Source organism: Lactuca serriola, chromosome 3 (assembly GCF_051521515.1).
Source record: "Lactuca serriola cultivar US96UC23 chromosome 3, Lser_US96UC23_V15, whole genome shotgun sequence".
Taxonomy (NCBI): Eukaryota; Viridiplantae; Streptophyta; class Magnoliopsida; order Asterales; family Asteraceae; genus Lactuca; species Lactuca serriola.
In genome coordinates, this window is record NC_136410.1 from 262,952,744 (window position 1) to 262,974,696 (window position 21,953).

The window sequence follows — 21,953 nt, forward strand, 5'->3', positions numbered from 1 at the left end:
AACTCCTCAAACATGGGGAGTAAACACATTTTTACATGTTAGTTTGCCTAAAAACTCAACCGAAATCCATGAGGTAAATCCTAGAACTATCTAAATATAGTTTGGGGGCCTTAAACATAACAAAACACTACATTTAGGAGTTTATGGCCATAGCACATACCCTTAGGCTGTAAACTCATAAAAGTGTGCCAAATGATGCCCAAAATCCATCCCAAGGCTTGGAAAATTACAAGAATCACATGTGATTGTCCTAAGCACCTCAAATTAATTTTGGTTTAAGCTTGGGGGAGTTTATGGCCGTAAACTCCATGTTTATAGCCGTGAACTCACATAAATGGTGTATAAGTCCAAACAAATTAATCCAAGGTATTTGATAAATCCATTCTAGCAATCCCCATGTCCATTCAAGCCATAAAACACCCAAAACTACCCAAACATGAGTTCACGGCCGTGAACTCATGTGTGTGTGTGATATATGGCAGTAAACTCCTTTAAATGTTTACTCTTGGGGAGTAAACTCAAATCCCAAGTCCCTAGTGCCATTATACGTCCGTAGATGTCACCCGGGTCACTCCAAACGCTAGTTTTGAGGTGTTTAACCTCGTTGGAGTGTAATGTTCCATAAAATTAATAATTTTAAATCTAATTAGATATATATGGACATTATTTCATTTTACATAGGGACATAGCGAGTAATCAAGCCCCGAACCAACGTCTAGTGTCCGAATCCGTCGCATTTTCGAGTCTGGTGAGTTCATACCCTACCCCTTTTCACTGTTTTTAACTATTTTTAGGGGGGAACACAAGCAAAGTACAAGGGTTTCTTGTACTCAAAACTTATTTTCGTGTGTGTGTTTCATATTTCATATGCTTTTAACACTGATACACACAACTGATAACCGTATGAACATGCAGATCACGTAACATATTATCTGTGAAATGGGTTTTATAAACTGTTATATTTTATATATATATTTCACAAATGGTTTTCCACATTTTATCAGTTAAAGGCATGACATTAGAACATATGAACATGAAACTTGTACACTGTTTGTTCTCGGTAACACTCCACAGAGATACGCGAGTGGATGACTATCATATTATTACTAGTAAATTTGTTATTCCTGTATGATTGGAGACACATCCTCCGCGAACACTCCACAGAGATACGCGAGTGGAGGACTACAGCCATAACCAGAATCTCTGGGATTTAAAGAGTGTGACATGAGTGTATAGATCTATACGGGGCTGACTACCCCACTCCTGGCTGCTAGCTACAGCCTAACCGAAATGGTTCAAGGGTGACAAAAGTCATAAGGTGATGTGGACTACTTATTGCCATAACTAGTTTATCGTATGGTTATGGAACTCGCAATCAGGATAACAGAGATTTACTTATAGTAATAATGAACAACTTTATACACTTCACAAGATAACCAGGTTTTGGAATACATCTTTTACATTGATAACCAACATTCAGGAAAGTATGGGACTTTCCTGGGGAATCATTGAACATAACCAAGTTAACAGGAATACATCTTTTACATCTTTAACATATAGTAACATACAATTAGGAAGGTATGGGATCTTCCTGGGAAACAATTACATAACTAGAAAAGTGTAACAAACTAAATAACCTTACATCTTTTACAATTGGTAACTTACCATCAAGAAATTATGGGACTTTCCTGGGAATCCTTTGGTACATAACCAGATAAGCATAACAAAACAGATAACCTAAATGTACATTTTTCACAAGGGTAAATGTGTTTTTAGTGTACAACTTTACTTTACATAACGTGAAACATCAACCAACCTTTTTAAGAAAATGTGGGATTTTCTTGGCGTGTGTTACGTTTTCAGAAACAGAAAGGAAATATGAACATTTTCACAAAACAAAAACCACTTATGAACTCACTAGTGTTATGCTGATTTTCAAACCGCTTGTGTTCTCAGGTCAACGTTAGTACAGGTACCCGAATATCCACTTGATCCAGGATGGAGTGCGTACAAGACCTGTTCGTTTTGTCTATGTTTATACTACGTATCACAACTGTATAACTATATCTTTTGAAACAAATGTAAAACTTTTCTATATGTAATGTAATTGTTGTTCTACTTTACTTACTATGTGCATTGGATTTGATACTCAACGTGGAGTCAACCCTGGAAATGTTTCCGCCTTCGGTTTTCGGGGTGTGACATTTACAAGAAACGAACATTCAGAGCAGTTAGGTCTTGGTAGAAGACTACATTCAGAGCAGTTAGGTCTTGGTAGAAGACTACATTCAGAATAGTTAGGTCTTGGTAGAAGACTACATTCAGAGCAGTTAGGTCTTGGTAGAAGACGACATTCAGAAAAGTTAGGTCTTGGTAGAAGACACCCTTATAGAATAGTAGGAATCATAGGGATTCCTAGGGCTTTTCAAACATTTACAGTTGTTTTACAAACATTTTCATACTTACAGTTCACATACATTTTCAATACTTACAGTTCATATACAAACAATTTCTTACATACAAATTAAGACACTAAAATACTTATGATCTCATCAGCTTCAAAGATGATACTCGCTTTCAAAATTACTTGTATCCTCAGGTCATCATAGACAGGTACTGATGCAAGGTTTAGGGAAGATGGAGCTCGTTAAAGACTCATCTTTCATTTTGATTTATGCTTTAGTGTTTATCAAAATTTAACAGAACACACTTGTATAGTAATTATATTAATAATTCAATTGATGATGTTGTTGCTTTTTTACTACTTTTCATTGTTGTGATACTGTACATGACGTCCTCTGCCCCAGAACGTTTCTGCTATTCTTGGTTTTGGGTTGTGACAGTAACCTCCATGGAGCATCCATGGAGAATCATATGGGTTTAACCCAACTTGATTATCCATGGAGCTTTGGCCCACTATATAAGATATGGATGATTTGCACAATCAACCCATATATTTAATTAGTCTTCTTTTGACCATTTAATTAATCCTAGATTAATTCTTGATCAATACTAATTAAAAATCTTAATATTCTTATTATTAATATACTAGAACTTATAATATATTAATAACCATAAGTGTCTTATTTCTCTCATTTTAGTCTATCCAAGTGCATGATGTCATTCAACCCAAATGTACCATGTCGGGTCGGGTCAAGTCTTACCAATTATAGTTATGGGCTTAGACATTAATCAAACAGTCTCCCACTTGGATAAGTCTAAAACTATTATTGCGGATGACTTCAGGAACCGACTGGCAGTCGTAGCTCTCAAAAGCTTCTGTCGAACTCTGACCTTGTAGATGAACTCTGACCTTTGTCAATGACTTGTCCATTAAATACATAAGAATCACCTTGCAAAGTGAGTTTACGACCATGACATGGTTCATGGGCAGTAAACTCATTAAAGGGGCACCAAAGTGTGCCTAAGGCCTTCATATGCTTGGAATAAAAGTCTAGAAACTATACCACATGTGCAAGAGACTTGAAAGCATCAAAAACACCAATACTTAAGAGTTTACGGCCGCAAACTCTAAGGGAAATGACCTTAGGGCCGTAAACTCCTAAATGGAGTGTTTCTAGATCTTAAACCCTTTCAAGAATTGAACCACCAAGTTGGAATAATTCTAGGAATCATTTGGGACTTCAAAACACACAATACCCCCATGGTTGGGAGTTTACGGCCGTAAACTCAAAATTTTACAACCACAAACTCCATGTGTGATGGTATATGGGGAGTAAACTCATATACAGGGTCCTTTGGAACCCTAAACACAAGTGCCTTGTCCCACAATAGCTTAGATGCAATCCTAAGGGCTTAAAACACTTATATAAAGTCTTTATTATGTCTAGGATGTCTTAACATTATCAATTAGTGATTCGAGACTAATTGAGTGCATATATGTGTGATTATATGTTCATTAGGATCGTAGTGTGTGTACAAGCCCTCACTTGACGCCTAACAATCCTACACCGTCTAGTTCATCTAAACTACCAACAACAGGTGAGTTCGTACCCCTTAATCAGTGTTTTAAATGATTTTAAATGCTTTAATGGGGGGGGGGGGAATACAAGTAGAAACAATATGTTATTAAATCAATCTTATGTATTTTATAACTGTGTTTTCAATCAGTAGATTTCACATATTTCAAAAGGTGACACATGAAATGGTTTTCTATCTTAAAATACCTTGATAGCAAAAGTATTAGTTTTGAAATGCTTATTAAAATGACATCAAGTCAGTCTTAATTATTGTTCAAAACTCTTAGATATCTTACAAAACCATTAATTTTACCTTCTTGAACCAAACTATACTTATACGCATATGTTCATATATATGTTAGAGATTATAGTTTACATCTTTCATTTAGTTTCCCATACCCTTGAGTAGTAAGAGTGTATAAACCTACTTGAACAACTAATTACCTTTTAGTAAATCATCATAGGGATAATTTGAAGATATCAAAAATTATTCCTATGACAAGGAATCACACAAGAGTCAGTTCATTCAAGAGTCTTTACTAGTACATTACCTGGTACATGAGTACGTTTACATATGCTTACATGATACATGAATACCTTACATGAGTACCTTTACGTAGATACATTTACCTGTGTATTACTTACATGAATACTTGTATCTCGAATTTGGAGGATGATTATTAGTACCTTCTATGTAACTTATCCTCCTTATCCCCCAGTACCTCGAGATATTTAGACGGGACCCTATCCCCCAGTACCTCGGGATATTTAGACGGGACCCTATCCCCAGTACCTCGGGATATTTAGACGGGACTAACCATTCCGAATCCCAACTAATTAGCACCAGTGGTCGATGAACATCTACGGATGCCTACGGTTATTACTTATACTAGGAGTACCTTTACGGGACTAACCCTTCCTCCAACCTGCTGCTGCTACAGAGGACAATTAGACCATCTTCGGATATTCATTAGGTTATACATATCGCTTACTGCGATGTCGTGTTTGTCCTGGTAACCCAAGATAATAACACTTACATGATTATATTTTTCCTATCTTACTTTATTTTGTGATATATTCACATAAACGATGAGTTAGACTAAGCATATTTAGTACTAGTCAATAGAATGGAAAATCTATCATTTTACTTACAGAACATTTAAGTATTGGTAGAAGACTACATTATCATAACAAAAAATTCGGTTCTTGGTAGAAGACTACATTGTCATAACTAAACATTCGGGTCTTGGTAGAAGACTAGATCTCAAACTAATAGAAAATAAGGGATTTTCTAGGATTATTCATACTTACATCAACATTTTCGTTTGAAGGTTTACATGGCCTACATAATAGATTTTCATAAGCAAGACAATGACAATTAATTACTTATGAATTCACCAGCTTTAAAGCTGATACTCTCTTTCAAAATAACTTGTATTCTCAGGTCATCAGTTAGACAGGTGCGATGGTCAGGTTTTTGAGAAGATGGAGCACAGACAAGACTCGCCTTATTTTGATTATTCATTTTATTGTTTTACATTATGAAAGAACGCACATGTATTAAAACCCTAATTCTAATGCAATGGATGATGTTGTTGCTTGTTTATTATATTACACTGTTGTGATACTGTACATGATGTCCTCCACCCCTGAATGTTTCCGCCGTTCGTGGTTTTGGGGTGTGATAGTTCATACCCCTTAATCAATGTTTTAACTATTTTTAAATGATTTATGGGGGGGAATACAAGTAGAATCATGCTACTTATTATATCAAGAACATGTGATTAATAAGCATCATTCCAATGATTTACTACTCATTAGACGTTTTACCAAATAGTTTTCATTCAAATGATTTTCATAAACACTTTATATGTTTAAAACTCCTTATTACACTGTACATTTTACTCTGTATGTTTTATTTCAAACTTATTTACAATTGTGTTTCAAACAAATGTTTCTTTATACTAAACTGTTTTATCAAACCCATGCCTTCAAACCGTTTTATAGATTGACATCAAGTCGATCTTTTCTTAGATGATAATTATGTTCAAAGGTTTTACAAAACTTATTTTATGCTTTTATATTATAAATTGCATGCCTCTATATGTATGGTTATACAAGAAATGTTTAAAGGACTTAGGAAGGCTATCCACCCTATTTCCTTTTCGCGCTTGAGATGTGGTCTGGTGGGATATCGGGTACCCGTCCGAAGTTCGTTTAAATATTAGTTATATATCATGTGTACATATATAGTCATAAAGGTCCTTCTAGTTCATCCAATGCACTTGGGTAGCAAGGGTATACATCCATGTCCATACGTACCCGTTAGATTACTAGTAAACTACCATATGGGTAGTTTAGTGAGATACTAGAACTATTAATAGAATGCGATATCATACAATGAGTCAGTTCATTCATGAGTCAATACTTGCTAGATAGAGAGAACATACATTACAGCTAGAACATTACAGTATATTACTATACAAATTCATGAACACATTTACTTAGATACGTTTACATAGAGATCATGTTATAAGCATGCCTATATATGTATAGTTATATAAGAAATGTTTAAAGGACTTAGGAAGGCTATCCACCCTATTTCCTTTTCGTGCTTGAGATGTGGTCTGGTGGGATATCGGGTACCCGTCCAAAGGTCGTTTAAACATTAGTTATATATCATGTGTACATATATGGACATAATAGTTCCTTTCCGTCAGTTCAGTACCTTTGGGTAGCAAAGGCATACATTCATATACTTTTACATGATTACGCTTACATAAGTACATATACATGAATACGTTAACAAAATTATGATGCACTGTATCGGAGCATGCCATCAATGTCATGGCCCGAGTTGTAGCCAGAGTCTCTTGGAGGGAGAGCGTGAGTTTGCGTATAGATCTATATTAGATTGACTATCCTACTACTTGTTGCTAGCTACAACCGAACCTGCAGGTCTGTGGGTGCCAAACGTCATTTCTTTTTACGACCATACTTATGTCGTTGTTACCAGTCAGTATTATGGTGCAATTAATCACATGATACCTTAATATAAGTTCGGTTTAAGGTAGTTAGTATAGCAGTAGTTCCTATAATACAACATTACAGTACTACATTAATTTTCCCTTACATATGTTTAGTGATCTTTTCACTTAAACATTAAGTGTAAAAACTATATTTTGTTAATGACAGTTACACTTGGAAAATCACACACTTTTACTGCAACAACGCGAAATTCCATATCACTTCTTGTAACTCAAATTGTAATCCAATTCGATCAACCAAACGCCGTTTCCAAATCCGTTTCCGATTTCACCGTTTAATTAAGTCATTAACTTGTATTGATCTAAAATGACTTAATGGGTGTCTTAATGCCATTTGAAATCATTCTAACACCCCATAATAGTTATCGAAATAATTCTAGAATTGACCATATCAGGTTACGACAACTTGGTCGGGTGCGACCAAAAGCCCCGCCTAACGCCGGTATCGGTAGAATTCTGCCGTGTCCAATTCCCGAACACTATATAAAGGACTCAAAGCTTCCATTTGAAGCTTTTGGCCATATTTCCTTAATCACTCTCCAACCTCTCTCCTCATCCATAATCAAAGATCCAAAAACAAATATTTAAGGCTCCAAATCAAAGAGGTAACATCCCTAACTTGTTATCTAACCTCTTTAGCCTTCAAATTGATTTTTAAACTAGGATTTAGCACCTGGAACAAGTGTTTACGGACAAGGCACATGCTTGGGCCGTAAACACCTAAAAATGGGGTTTTAGAGCCATTTAACCCTTCCAAATCATTGTTGGGACTTACATACGACTTTGAGACTTACAAATCGAGACTAGAATCACATGTGACTGTTCTAAGCACCTCAAATTAATTTTGGTTTAAGCTTGGGGGAGTTTACAGCCGTAAACTCCATGTTTACAGCCATGAACTTCCATAAATGGTGTATAAGTCCAAACAAATTAATCCAAGGCATTTGATAAATCCATTCTAGTAATCCCCGTGTCCATTCAAGCCATAAAACACTCAAAACTACCCAAACATGAGTTCACGACCGTGAACTCATGTGTGTGTGTGATATATGGCAGTAAACTCCTTTAAATGTTTAATCTTGGGGAGTAAACTCAAATCCCAAGTCCCTAGTGCCATTATACGTCCGTAGATGTCACCCGGGTGACTCCAAACGCTCGTTTTGAGGTGTTTAACCTTGTTGGAGTGTAATGTTCCATACAATTAATAATTTTAAATCTAATTAGATATATATGGACATTATTTCATTTTACAAAGGGACATCGCGAGTAATCAAGCCCCGAACCAACGTCTAGTGTCCGAATCCGTCGCATTTCCGAGTCTGGTGAGTTCATACCCCTACCCTTTTCACAGTTTTTAACTGTTTTCAGGGGGAACACAAGCAAAATACAAGGGTTTCTTGTACTCAAAACTTATTTTCATGTGTGTGTTTCACATTTCATATGCTTTTAACACTGATATACACAACTGATAACCGTATGAACATGCAGATCACGTAACATATTATTTGTGAAATGGGTTTTATAAACTGTTATGTTTTATATATATTTCAAAAATGGTTTTCCACATTTTATCAGTTAAAAGCATGACATTAGAACATATGAAGATGAAACTTGTACACTGTTTGTCCTCGGTAACACTCCACAGAGATAACCGAGTGGAGGACTATCATATTATTACTAGTAAATTTGTTATTCATGTATGATTGGAGACACGTCCTCAGCGAACACTCCACGGAGATACGCGAGTGGAGGACTACACCCATAACCAGAATCTCTAGGATTTAGAGAGCGTGACATGAGTGTATAGATCTATACGGGGCTGACTACCCCACACCTGGCTGCTAGCTACAGCCGAACCAAAATGGTTCAAGGGTGACAAAAGTCATAAGGTGATGTGGACTACTTATTTCCATATCTAGTCTATCGTATGGTTATGGAACTCGCAATTAGGATAACAGAGATTTACTTATAGTAATAATGAACAACTTTATACACTTCACAAGATACCCAGGTTTCGGAATACATCTCTTACATTGATAACCAACATTCAGGAAAGTATGGGACTTTCGTGGGGAAACATTGAACATAACCACGTTAACAGGAATACATCTTTTACATTTTTTACATACAGTAACATACAATTAGGAAGGTATGGGATCTTCCTGGGAAACAATTACATAACTAGAAAAGTGTAACAAACTAGATAACCTTACATCTTTTACAATTGGTAACTTACCATCAGGAAAGTATGGAACTTTCCTGGGAATCCTTTGGTACATAACCAGATAAGTATAACAAAACACGTAACCTAAATGTACATTTTTCACAAGGGTAAACGTGTTTTCAGTGTACAACTTTACTTTACATAACGTGAAACATCAACCAACCTTTTTAAGAAAATGTGGGATTTTCTTGGCATGTGTTACATTTTCAGAAACAGAAAGGAAATATGAACATTTTCACAAAAAAAAAAAACACTTATGAACTCACCAGCATTATGCTGATTTTCAAACCGCTTGTGTTCTCAGGTCAATGTTAGTACAGGTACCCGAAGATCCACTTGATCCAGGATGGAGTGCGTACAAGACCCGTTCGTTTTATCTATGTTTATACTATGTATCACAACTGTATAACTATATCTTTTGAAAAAAATGTAAAAATTTTCTATGTAATGTAATGGTTGTTCTACTTTACTTACTATGTGCATTGGATTTGATACTCAACGTGGAGTCAACCCCGGAAATGTTTCCGCCTTTGGTTTTCAGGGTGTGACAGATTGGTATCAGAGCCCTTGTTTATAGTGAATAAAGTATACCAAACCTTACATGGTATAAAAGTATAAACACTAAAGGGCCTAAGTGCTCTGAAATAAAAGTATCCTCAAACTATAAGTATTTTCAAAAAGTATATAAGTATACCGAGCCGTCGAGATCCGTAACTACAAGTAGAACAAAACATAAGTAAATGGGTGTTGTGTATTGCGGTTAAACCTGGGCAGTTATGTAGTCGTGGCTAGGATCAATATAGTCTGGCCAACTATATTCATTCGAGACACGGCCAACATGTGCTTGGGAGTGACTGTGGTATGCGGCATGCTTAAAACTTACCCTAATACCACAAACATCGAGCCAGTGTCGTAGCGAATCATGAAATACTATGGGAGTATTTCTCGAACCAATTCGTTGTAAAAATCCTCGTTCACGTATAGATCCTTGATCATTCCATTAGCGATAGTTACCTGCTTTGATAACTCTTTTCCTGCTTTATCGCTTATTTGGAATAAATATCTGTCATATCTCTCGATTCAATTTAGAGGACTTATCATCCTCTCTTTCTTGATCTTATTAGATCAAGATGCCTCCCAAAAAGAAACCCAGCTCAAAGACCAACAACCCTTCGCCACCACGTCCTCCTGAAATTGATCCCGTGTTATTCCAGACAGCTGTTACCGCCGCGCTGGCAGCTGCCATGTTCCAACTAAACACCGGTGGTTCCGGTGGTTCAGGAGGTAGCATTCAGAATCAAGAAAGTAACCAGGAACACCTAAAGGAGGGTTCCTACAAGGACTTCATGAATGTGAAGCCTTCATCCTTTGATGGCACCAGTGGTGTCATTTCCTTGTCCCGATGGTTCGAGAAAATCGAATCCATTTTCGAAATCTGTGCTTGTGCTGAGTCCGATAAGGTCAAATTTGCAGCCTGTACTTTCAGTGATAAAGCTTTGACTTGGTGGAACGGCCGAGTCAAATCCTTGACCCTACCCGTAGCCAATGCCATGGGTTGGGACGCCATAAAAGGACTCCTCCTTGCCGAATATTGTCCCCGTGGTGAAATGCAAAAGCTAGAGCACGAGCTCTGGAACCTGAGGATGAAAGGTTCCGACATTGCTACATACACTTCCCGATTCGATGATCTTGCCCTTCTCTGCCCTGGTCTGGTCACTCCTGAAAGCAAAAAGATCGAGAGGTTTATTTGGGGGCTAACCAATCCAACAAAAGGTCATGTCTTAGCTGCTCGCCGGATACATATGATAGTGCTAAGACTTTAGCCCAAGCCATAATTGACCACAGTGATGATGTCGAGGAAACCACTACCACTCCTGAACCGACCAAAAGGAGTGGTGAGGAAAGAAAATTCTAGAAGAAAAAGAAGGGTCAATCTTCCCAAGGATCCTCCAAAAGACAACAAACAATAGCAGTCCATGTTGCTACTACCCCCGTTGCTGCTGCTTCTGTTGTGGGATCCACAGCTCCAACTCCTACCAGCCGATATGCTGGTAATCTTCCCCTCTGTGACAAGTGCAAGTATCACCACAACCCTGGCCCCTGCCGAGAACTGTCGTGTACCAATTGTGGTAAGAAAGGGCACACAGTCCGATTTTGCAAAGCTCCGGCCTAATCGGCCAATCAATCTTCGGGAGCAGGTGTTGGTCAAGCCTGCTACAACTGTGGTGAGGTCGGGAACTTTAAAAGAAACTGCCCTAAGAAGTCTACAGCTGACAACACCGGAAGGGTCCTCTCCATGGGACGGGAGGAAGTGGTCGCCGATCCCACTGTTGTCTCGGGTACGTTCCTTCTCGATTCGGGTGCTGAGAGGAGCTTTATTAGTCATGCATTCAAACATAACCTAAAACATAATTCCCAACCTTTAACCGAAACGTTTACCGTCAAGATGGAGAACGGTGAGAAAGAAAACGCGAGCGAAGTGTTCGTAGGTTGTACCCTTACCCTGAACGACCATTCGTTTCCTATCGATCTCATGCCGGTATCCATAAAGAGCTTTGATTTCATCATTGGCATGTATTGGTTGAGTTCCAATGATGCATATATCCTTTGATTTGAAAAATCCATCCGTCTCAACCTTTCTTCGGGCCAGACTCTCGTAATCTATGGCGATAAACTCAGTTCCAACCTTCGTATCATTTCCTGCATCAAAGCTCGAAAACTCCTGTGAAAGGAGTGCATTGCATTCTTGGCCCATGTAATCAATGAGAAATAGGAAGTTAAAGACCTCGCGAGCATCCCCGAAGTCTGTAACTTTCCTGATGTATTTCCCGAAGAGCTTCCAGGAATTCCTCCCGAGCGTCAGGTCGAGTTCCGTACTGATCTAATTCCTGGAGCTACTCCTCTAGCGAAGTCTCCATATCGCTTAGCTCCAGCAGAAATTAAGGAGTTATCCAGTCAACTCAACGAGTTGCTCAGTAAAGGATTCATTAGACCGAGTTCCTCACCCTGGGGAGCTCCGGTATTGTTTGTCAAGAAGAAAGATGGATCCTTTCGAATGTGTATCGATTATCGTGAGCTGAACAAGTTGACCGTCAAAAACTGATATCCTCTTCCGCGAATAGATGACCTATTCAATCAACTCTAGGGAGCCAGTTACTTCTCCAAGATAGACCTTCGATCAGGGTACCATCAGCTACGAGTTCATGAGAGTGATGTTTCCAAAATAGCTTTCAGGACTCGATATGGACACTACGAGTTCGTAGTGATGCCCTTTGTTCTAACCAACACACCGGCGGTGTTCATGGACCTGATGAACCGGGTGTGTCGTCCTTATCTGGACAAGTTTGTCATTGTGTTCATTGATGACATACTCGTCTATTCCCTTAACGAAGAACACCACAAACAACACTTGAGGCTAGTGCTGGAAACCCTCCGATCCGAGAAGTTGTACGCGAAATTTTCCATATGAGAGTTTTAGGATTCGGAAGGTAACTTTCCTCGGTCACGTGGTAAGCGAGGAGGGTATTCATGTAGATCCTTCCAAGATTAAAGCAATAGAGAATTGGTCAGCACCGAAGACACCCACAGAAATCCGGCAATTCTTGGGTCTCGCTGGCTATTATCAGAAATTCATCCAAAACTATTCCAGAATTGCCAAACCCTTAACCACTCTAACACAGAAAGGTGTACCCTTTTGTTGGAGTGATAAGCAATAAACCACATTCCAGACACTGAAGAAAGCCTTGTGCAGCGTGCCTGTTCTGTCCCTACCCGAAGGGACAGAGGACTTCGTTGTCTACTGCGATGTGTCTACTCAAGGCTTAGGCTGTGTGCTTATGTAAAGAGGAAAGGTGATTGCTTATGCCTCTAGACAGCTGAAAGCACACGAGGTCAACTATACCACACACGACTTGGAGCTAGGACCCGTAGTCTTTGCATTGAAGATTTGGAGACATTACCTCTACGGAACCAAGTACACAATCTTCACCGATCACAAGAGTCTGCAACACATCTTTGACCAGAAAGACTTGAACATGAGACAACGACGATAGGTAGAACTACTCAGTGATTATGAGTGTGAAATCCGTTACCATCCCGGCAAGGCCAATGTGGTAGCAGATGCCCTTAGCCGAAAGGAGAGTGCAGGCCGTAAAGTGAAGAACCAGGCGATGACCATCCATTCCAACCTACCAATGCAAATCCGAAAAGCCTAGTTAGAAGCCCCCAAACCCGAGAACGTGTCGACCGAAGCCTTGAGAGGACTGGAAAAGAAACTTGAGATCAGAGGTGACGGAGTCTATTGTTTCATGGATCGGATCTGGATTCCCAAGTTCGGAGGATTCAGAGAGATAGTTATGGAGGAAGCGCACAGAACCAGATACTATGTTCACCCGGGCTCTGACAAAATGTACTTAGATCTCAAGAAACAATATTGGTGGCCAAACATGAAAGATGTGATAGCTACGTTCATGGGCAAGTGTCTGACTTGCGCCATGGTTAAAGTTGAGCACCAGAAACCCTCGGGTCTGCTCCAGCAACCCGAGATACCCGAATGGAAATGGGAGATGATTACCATGGATTTCATCACCAAACTACCCAAGTGTCCGAGTGGGTACGATACCATTTGGGTAATTTTCGATCGTTTAACAAAGTCCGCTCACTTCATTCCGATCAAAGAATCATATAAGATGGAAAGACTCGCGCGGATTTACATCCAAGAGGTAATCCGACTGCACGGTGTACCTGCGTCCATTATCTCTGATCGAGATAGCAGTTTTACCTCCCGATTTTGGCAGTCCCTTCAGAAAGCTCTTGGAACCAAACTGGATATGAGCACGATGTATCATCCTCAGACCGATGGACAAAGTGAGAGAACAATCCAAACCCTAGAGGACATGCTTAGGGCATGTGTCATTGACTTTGGAAAGTCGTGGGACACACATCTACCTTTGATCGAATTCTCGTACAACAACAGTTACCACACTAGCATTAGGGCTGCCCCGTTTGAAGCCCTATACGGTTGCAAGTGCAGATCCCCTCTGTGTTGGGCCGAGGTGGGAGATACACAGTTAGCCAAGAGTCGAGTCCCCGAAAGTGCTCTCACTGGTCCTGAAATCATCCGTGAAACCACCGAGAAGATCATCCAAATCCGAGAATGACTGAAAGCTTCACGCGATCGCCAAAAGAGTTACGCTGATAACCGTCGGAAACCACTGGAATTCCAGGTTGGAGACCGTGTTTTGTTGAAGGTCTCGCCGTGGAAAGGCACTGTACACTTTGGCAAGCGTGGGAAACTTAATCTGAGGTACATTGGACCTTTCGAGATCCTCGCCAGGGTCGGTCCGGTAGCCTATAAGCTTCGTTTACTTCACGAGCTCAGTAACATCCACCCCGTCTTCCATGTTTCAAATCTCAAGAAGTGCCTATCCGATGAAACCCTAGTGATTCCTTTAAACGATATCGAGATCGATGAAAACCTCAACTTTATGGAGGAACCGATCGAAATCATGGATCAAGAAATCAAACGTACGACACAAAGTCGCATCCCGTTAGTGAAGGTTCGTTGGAATGCCAAGCGGGGACTGGAGTTCACTTGGGAGCGGGAAGACTCGATGAAACAGAAGTATTCGCAACTCTTTCTAGATCCATGATTTGTATTTTGTCTTGTATCTTGTCTTGAATTTCGGGATGAAATTCCCTCTAACGGGGGGATAATGTAACAACCCGAAATTCCATATCACTTCTTGTAACTCAAATTGTAATCCAATTCGATCAACCAAACGCCGTTTCCAAATCCGTTTCCGATTTCGCCGTTTAATTAAGTCATTAACTTGTATTGATCTAAAATGACTTAATGGGTGTCTTAATGCCATTTGAAATCATTCTACCACCCCATAGTAGTTATCAAAATAATTCTAGAATCGACCATATCGGGTTACGGCAACTTGGTCGGGTGCGACCAAAAGCCCCGCCTAACGCCGGTATCGGGTAGAATTCTGCCGTGTCCAATTCCCGAACACTATATAAAGGAATCAAAGATTCCATTTCAAGCTTTTGGCCATCTTTCCTTAATCACTCTCCAACCTCTCTCCTCATCCATAATCAAAGATCCAAAAACAAAGATTTAAGGCTCCAAATCAAAGAGGTAACATCCCTAACTTGTTATCTAACCTCTTTAGCCTTGAAATTGATGTTTAAAATAGAATTTAGGACCTAGAACAAGTGTTTACGGCCAAGGCACATGCTTGGGCCGTAAACACCTAAAATTGGGGTTTTAGAGCCATTTAACCCTTCCAAATCAATGTTGGGACTTACATACGACTTTGAGACTTACAAATCGGGACTTGAAACATTTAAAACATGAATTTTGAGGGACAAAAGAGAGTTTACAGCCAAGGCATGTGCTTGGGCTGTAAACTCCTCAAACATGGGGAGTAAACACATTTTTACATGTTAGTTTGCCTAAAAACTCAACCAAAATCCATGAGGTAAATCCTAGAACTATCTAAATATAGTTTGGGGGCCTTAAACATAACAAAACACTACATTTAGGAGTTTATGGCCATAGCACATACCCTTAGGCTGTAAACTCATAAAAGTGTGCCAAATGATGCCCAAAATCCATCCCAAGGCTTGGAAAATTACAAGAATCACATGTGATTGTCCTAAGCACCTCAAATTAATTTTGGTTTAAGCTTGGGGGAGTTTATGGCCGTAAACTCCATGTTTATAGCCGTGAACTCACATAAATGGTGTATAAGTCCAAACAAATTAATCCAAGGTATTTGATAAATCCATTCTAGCAATCCCCATGTCCATTCAAGCCATAAAACACCCAAAACTACCCAAACATGAGTTCACGGCCGTGAACTCATGTGTGTGTGATATATGGCAGTAAACTCCTTTAAATGTTTACTCTTGGGGAGTAAACTCAAATCCCAAGTCCCTAGTGCCATTATACGTCCGTAGATGTCACCCGGGTCACTCCAAACGCTAGTTTTGAGGTGTTTAACCTCGTTGGAGTGTAATGTTCCATAAAATTAATAATTTTAAATCTAATTAGATATATATGGACATTATTTCATTTTACATAGGGACATAGCGAGTAATCAAGCCCCGAACCAACGTCTAGTGTCCGAATCCGTCGCATTTTCGAGTCTGCTGAGTTCATACCCTACCCTTTTTCACTGTTTTTAACTGTTTTTAGGGGTAACACAAGCAAAGTACAAGGGTTTCTTGTACTCAAAACTTATTTTCGTGTGTGTGTTTCATATTTCATATGCTTTTAACACTGATACACACAACTGATAACCGTATGAACATGCAGATCACGTAACATATTATTTGTGAAATGGGTTTTATAAACTGTTATATTTTATATATATATTTCACAAATGGTTTTCCACATTTTATCAGTTAAAGGCATGACATTAGAACATATGAACATGAAACTTGTACACTGTTTGTCCTCGGTAACACTCCACAGAGATACGCGAGTGGATGACTATCATATTATTACTAGTAAATTTGTTATTCCTGTATGATTGGAGACACATCCTCCGCGAACACTCCACAGAGATACGCGAGTGGAGGACTACAGCCATAACCAGAATCTCTGGGATTTAAAGAGTGTGACATGAGTGTATAGATCTATACGGGGCTGACTACCCCACTCCTGGCTGCTAGCTACAGCCGAACCGAAATGGTTCAAGGGTGACAAAAGTCATAAGGTGATGTGGACTACTTATTGCCATAACTAGTTTATCGTATGGTTATGGAACTCGCAATCAGGATAACAGAGATTTACTTATAGTAATAATGAACAACTTTATACACTTCACAAGATAACCAGGTTTTGGAATACATCATTTACATTGATAACCAACATTCAGGAAAGTATGGGACTTTCCTGGGGAATCATTGAACATAACCAAGTTAACAGGAATACATCTTTTACATCTTTTACATATAGTAACATACAATTAGGAAGGTATGGGATCTTCCTGGGAAACAATTACATAACTAGAAAAGTGTAACAAACTAAATAACCTTACATCTTTTACAATTGGTAACTTACCATCAAGAAATTATGGGACTTTCCTGGGAATCCTTTGGTACATAACCAGATAAGCATAACAAAACAGATAACCTAAATGTACATTTTTCACAAGGGTAAATGTGTTTTTAGTGTACAACTTTACTTTACATAACGTGAAACATCAACCAACCTTTTTAAGAAAATGTGGGATTTTCTTGGCGTGTGTTACGTTTTCAGAAACAGAAAGGAAATATGAACATTTTCACAAAACAAAAACCACTTATGAACTCACTAGTGTTATGCTGATTTTCAAACCGCTTGTGTTCTCAGGTCAACGTTAGTACAGGTACCCGAATATCCACTTGATCCAGGATGGAGTGCGTACAAGACCTGTTCGTTTTGTCTATGTTTATACTACGTATCACAACTGTATAACTATATCTTTTGAAACAAATGTAAAACTTTTCTATATGTAATGTAATTGTTGTTCTACTTTACTTACTATGTGCATTGGATTTGATACTCAACGTGGAGTCAACCCTGGAAATGTTTCCGCCTTCGGTTTTCGGGGTGTGACATTTACAAGAAACGAACATTCAGAGCAGTTAGGTCTTGGTAGAAGACTACATTCAGAGCAGTTAGGTCTTGGTAGAAGACTACATTCAGAATAGTTAGGTCTTGGTAGAAGACTACATTCAGAGCAGTTAGGTCTTGGTAGAAGACGACATTCAGAAAAGTTAGGTCTTGGTAGAAGACACCCTTATAGAATAGTAGGAATCATAGGGATTCCTAGGGCTTTTCAAACATTTACAGTTGTTTTACAAACATTTTCATACTTACAGTTCACATACATTTTCAATACTTACAGTTCATATACAAACAATTTCTTACATACAAATTAAGACACTAAAATACTTATGATCTCATCAGCTTCAAAGATGATACTCGCTTTCAAAATTACTTGTATCCTCAGGTCATCATAGACAGGTACTGATGCAAGGTTTAGGGAAGATGGAGCTCGTTAAAGACTCATCTTTCATTTTGATTTATGCTTTAGTGTTTATCAAAATTTAACAGAACACACTTGTATAGTAATTATATTAATAATTCAATTGATGATGTTGTTGCTTTTTTACTACTTTTCATTGTTGTGATACTGTACATGACGTCCTCTGCCCCAGAACGTTTCTGCTATTCTTGGTTTTGGGTTGTGACAGTAACCTCCATGGAGCATCCATGGAGAATCATATGGGTTTAACCCAACTTGATTATCCATGGAGCTTTGGCCCACTATATAAGATATGGATGATTTGCACAATCAACCCATATATTTAATTAGTCTTCTTTTGACCATTTAATTAATCCTAGATTAATTCTTGATCAATACTAATTAAAAATCTTAATATTCTTATTATTAATATACTAGAACTTATAATATATTAATAACCATAAGTGTCTTATTTCTCTCATTTTAGTCTATCCAAGTGCATGATGTCATTCAACCCAAATGTACCATGTCGGGTCGGGTCAAGTCTTACCAATTATAGTTATGGGCTTAGACATTAATCAAACAGTCTCCCACTTGGATAAGTCTAAAACTATTATTGCGGATGACTTCAGGAACCGACTGGCAGTCGTAGCTCTCAAAAGCTTCTGTCGAACTCTGACCTTGTAGATGAACTCTGACCTTTGTCAATGACTTGTCCATTAGATAAGGGATCATATATTCCTCCATTCTAGATATCATATGAACTGAGAAATGGATTATACTCATTCTCTGTGTCCATTTGTTTTTCCCGATTTCTGATTTATGATGACTTACTAATTGAACAAATCAAATCAGTCCTGGCCCGGCCGAGCACTTCCATTTGTCATCATCAAATCATCGAGGGCCCACAGATATCGATTTTATCCCAAAGGTAAAAGGAATGGATAAACTTCGACTCATATGGCTTATTCTACTACTTGTTGAATCACACACAAAGGCACATTTTATAACACCGAGTTACCGTATGCGTTTTCGTTCAATCAATGTACAACCAACTCATAGTGACAACTCATATCTCTAGGTTTGAAGAATATTAGATATTATTGTCTCATGATCACTCGTGATAAAATCCATGAAGTGATTCCAATGAGGGCGGGTTGAATCCAATACTCAAAACTTATGAGCACTCATGAGTGTTGTAGCCCTTTGTCCAACATCTTAGACCTCTACAAGCCAACCCATGACAGTCTTAATTCATATCTACTTCCAAGATATGGCCGACTATGGATGGTTTGAATAACTTAGTCATTCATGAAGAATAACCTTGTTTATTCTAGAAGTCAAAACATGCAAAATGCAACACAATAATAATCGAATCTAATATGGTCTTAGAACTTATGAATATAAATAAAACACCTTTTATTTATCACCATATGATTACACATTATTCATTGTATACTGTTTCAGCTATCAACTTTATTCTTGAATTTAAAACAATAGTTGTCCCATGCTCCAAGCATGTACACTATGTTTTCTAAAAACTAGTCATGCCATACACCAAGTATGCATACTATGTTTGTCTATGATATTCACTTTGTGAATTAGATCAATTGAACATAACTCCAATGAACCTCTTTCACAGTCCCAAATCCTTACTGCAAATGCAAGAATTCCAAATTCATTCCATTTATTGAAATATGTTAGATTCTAAACTTATATGCATTGATCCTCTTGTAATGATTATGCACAAATTCACAAAGACTTGGCAACAATCATTACAGATTATTCTGTGACAACCCGAATTTTTCATTCGGTCAAACCCTAAAAGTCAACCACTTCATATCATAATTCAATGTCATTATTTCTTATTTTTAAGAAATATAAAGACAAAATTGCAAAAATGGTCCCTGTGGTTGGCAAATTTATGTACTTTTGGTCCAAAACGAAATGTTGGTGCACCACTGGTCCAGTTTTAGATACATTGTGTGGTTTTGGTCCCTATGGTTGTATTTTATTGTGTTTTTGGTCCACATCCCACCTAAAATGACTAATATGCCGGTTAAATAATTATATTTTAATTTCTTTTATTTATTTTCTTATTCTTATAATAAAATAAAAAATAAAATAAAATAAACCCACCACTCTCTCTCTCTCTATGATCCTCCAGATCAAAAAGAAACCCAACTCGTTCTTGAAGGTGTTCTGTACCGGATCAATATTGCAGGCTTCATCGTCCCATGCTTCTCCTTCGCACCTCCAATAACCACCCTTCACATATGTTTCTTCGACGACCATCGTGCCACCGTTACATCTGAACACCTGTAACAAAAACCCCAAATCTCCACATTTTTTTATTCTAAAGAAGAAAGAGACGAACATGAAGGGTCGGGGTTTGGAAATTATCTCAGAATCTGAAGGCGAAGAAGGCGATCGGAGAGGTTGGGTTTTTTCTTGCCCTATATCGCCTTGGTTCACCCCACGTCTCCAGTTTTTCACAATTGATCGACACCTACCTCCCATTTCTTTTTCTTTGTTCTAAATAGAGACACCATGTCAATTTATGGTGGTGATTGGTGGCTAATTTGGGAGGTGATTGGTGGTTATTGTCGTGTGATCAAGAAAGGGGTGGAGGAGTGTTTATGGTGGTGATCGGTGGCTAATTTGGGAGGCCGATGGATGCGCCGCCACTCTCGACCTCATATGTTCCCTTCAATCCACCTTCTGCCACATTGAATATTCCACAATCAACATCAAGCCACATTCAAGACTCACCTTCTTTAAATCCATCGATTTTCTGATTTTCCAGGACTTTATGGATGGTGAGAAGTTAGCAGAGCTCGTCCAAGCTTTTGGTTTGATTTTTCCGGCAAGATCTGGGAGGGAAAGGCATATACTAGGGTTTTCTAGAAAAAATCTGATGACCGGTGGTTTGGTGGTTTGTGGTGAAAGCTTATCAGGTTAAGGAAGGAGAGGTGGGGGTGGGGGAGATGGAGGTGGTTGGCGGCGAATGGTGTTAGGGAATGGAGATAGTGGCGGGAGGAGTGATAAAGAAAGATTTTGGGTGTGTTCTTAAGCGGAAGGTGGAGAACAATGACGGTGGCAGACGGATGGTGGTGGCAAATGGCGATGATGGCAGACAGATGGTGGTGATGAACGTCATTGGTAGCAGATGGATCTTGGTGGTGAACGATGGTGGGATATGTTGGGAGTTCTTGAGAGGGTGGCATCTGGTGGGTATACTTGAGAGAGAGAGAGACAGAGAGACACTTTTTGTATCTTTAATTATTTAAAAACATTTAAAAAATAGAAAATACAAATCTAAAGGGTATAACAGTCATTTTAAGTGTATAGGGACCAAAAACAATAAAAAGATCCAAAATTGGACCATTGGTGCAGCACCAAACTTTTTTGGACCAAAACCGCAAAATTTTGTCAACCACAGGGACCATTTTTGCAATTTTGTCAAATATAAAGTTCGTTTGATTATTTTAATATTATTTTTAAACGAACGGCTGAAAGAAAGTGCCGTCACGGGTTTTGAATTTTAAAAATCGCAAACACCTCGCGTCTTAGAAATTCCAGACCAAACTTTTATGTTTGGGTTGAAAAATCACCCAAAATCCGTGAACTCATACCTATGTATGAGTTTACTCCCCAAAAACTAGTCATTCTTGAG

General features: G+C 38.6%; 1 pseudogene; it reads right to left on the reverse strand.

The window, feature by feature from the left end:
• Window positions 1-20,797, reverse strand: part of LOC145096219 (clathrin heavy chain 1-like) — a 149,083-nt pseudogene extending 128,286 nt beyond the window's left edge.
• Window positions 20,798-21,953: the final 1,156 nt, after the last annotated feature.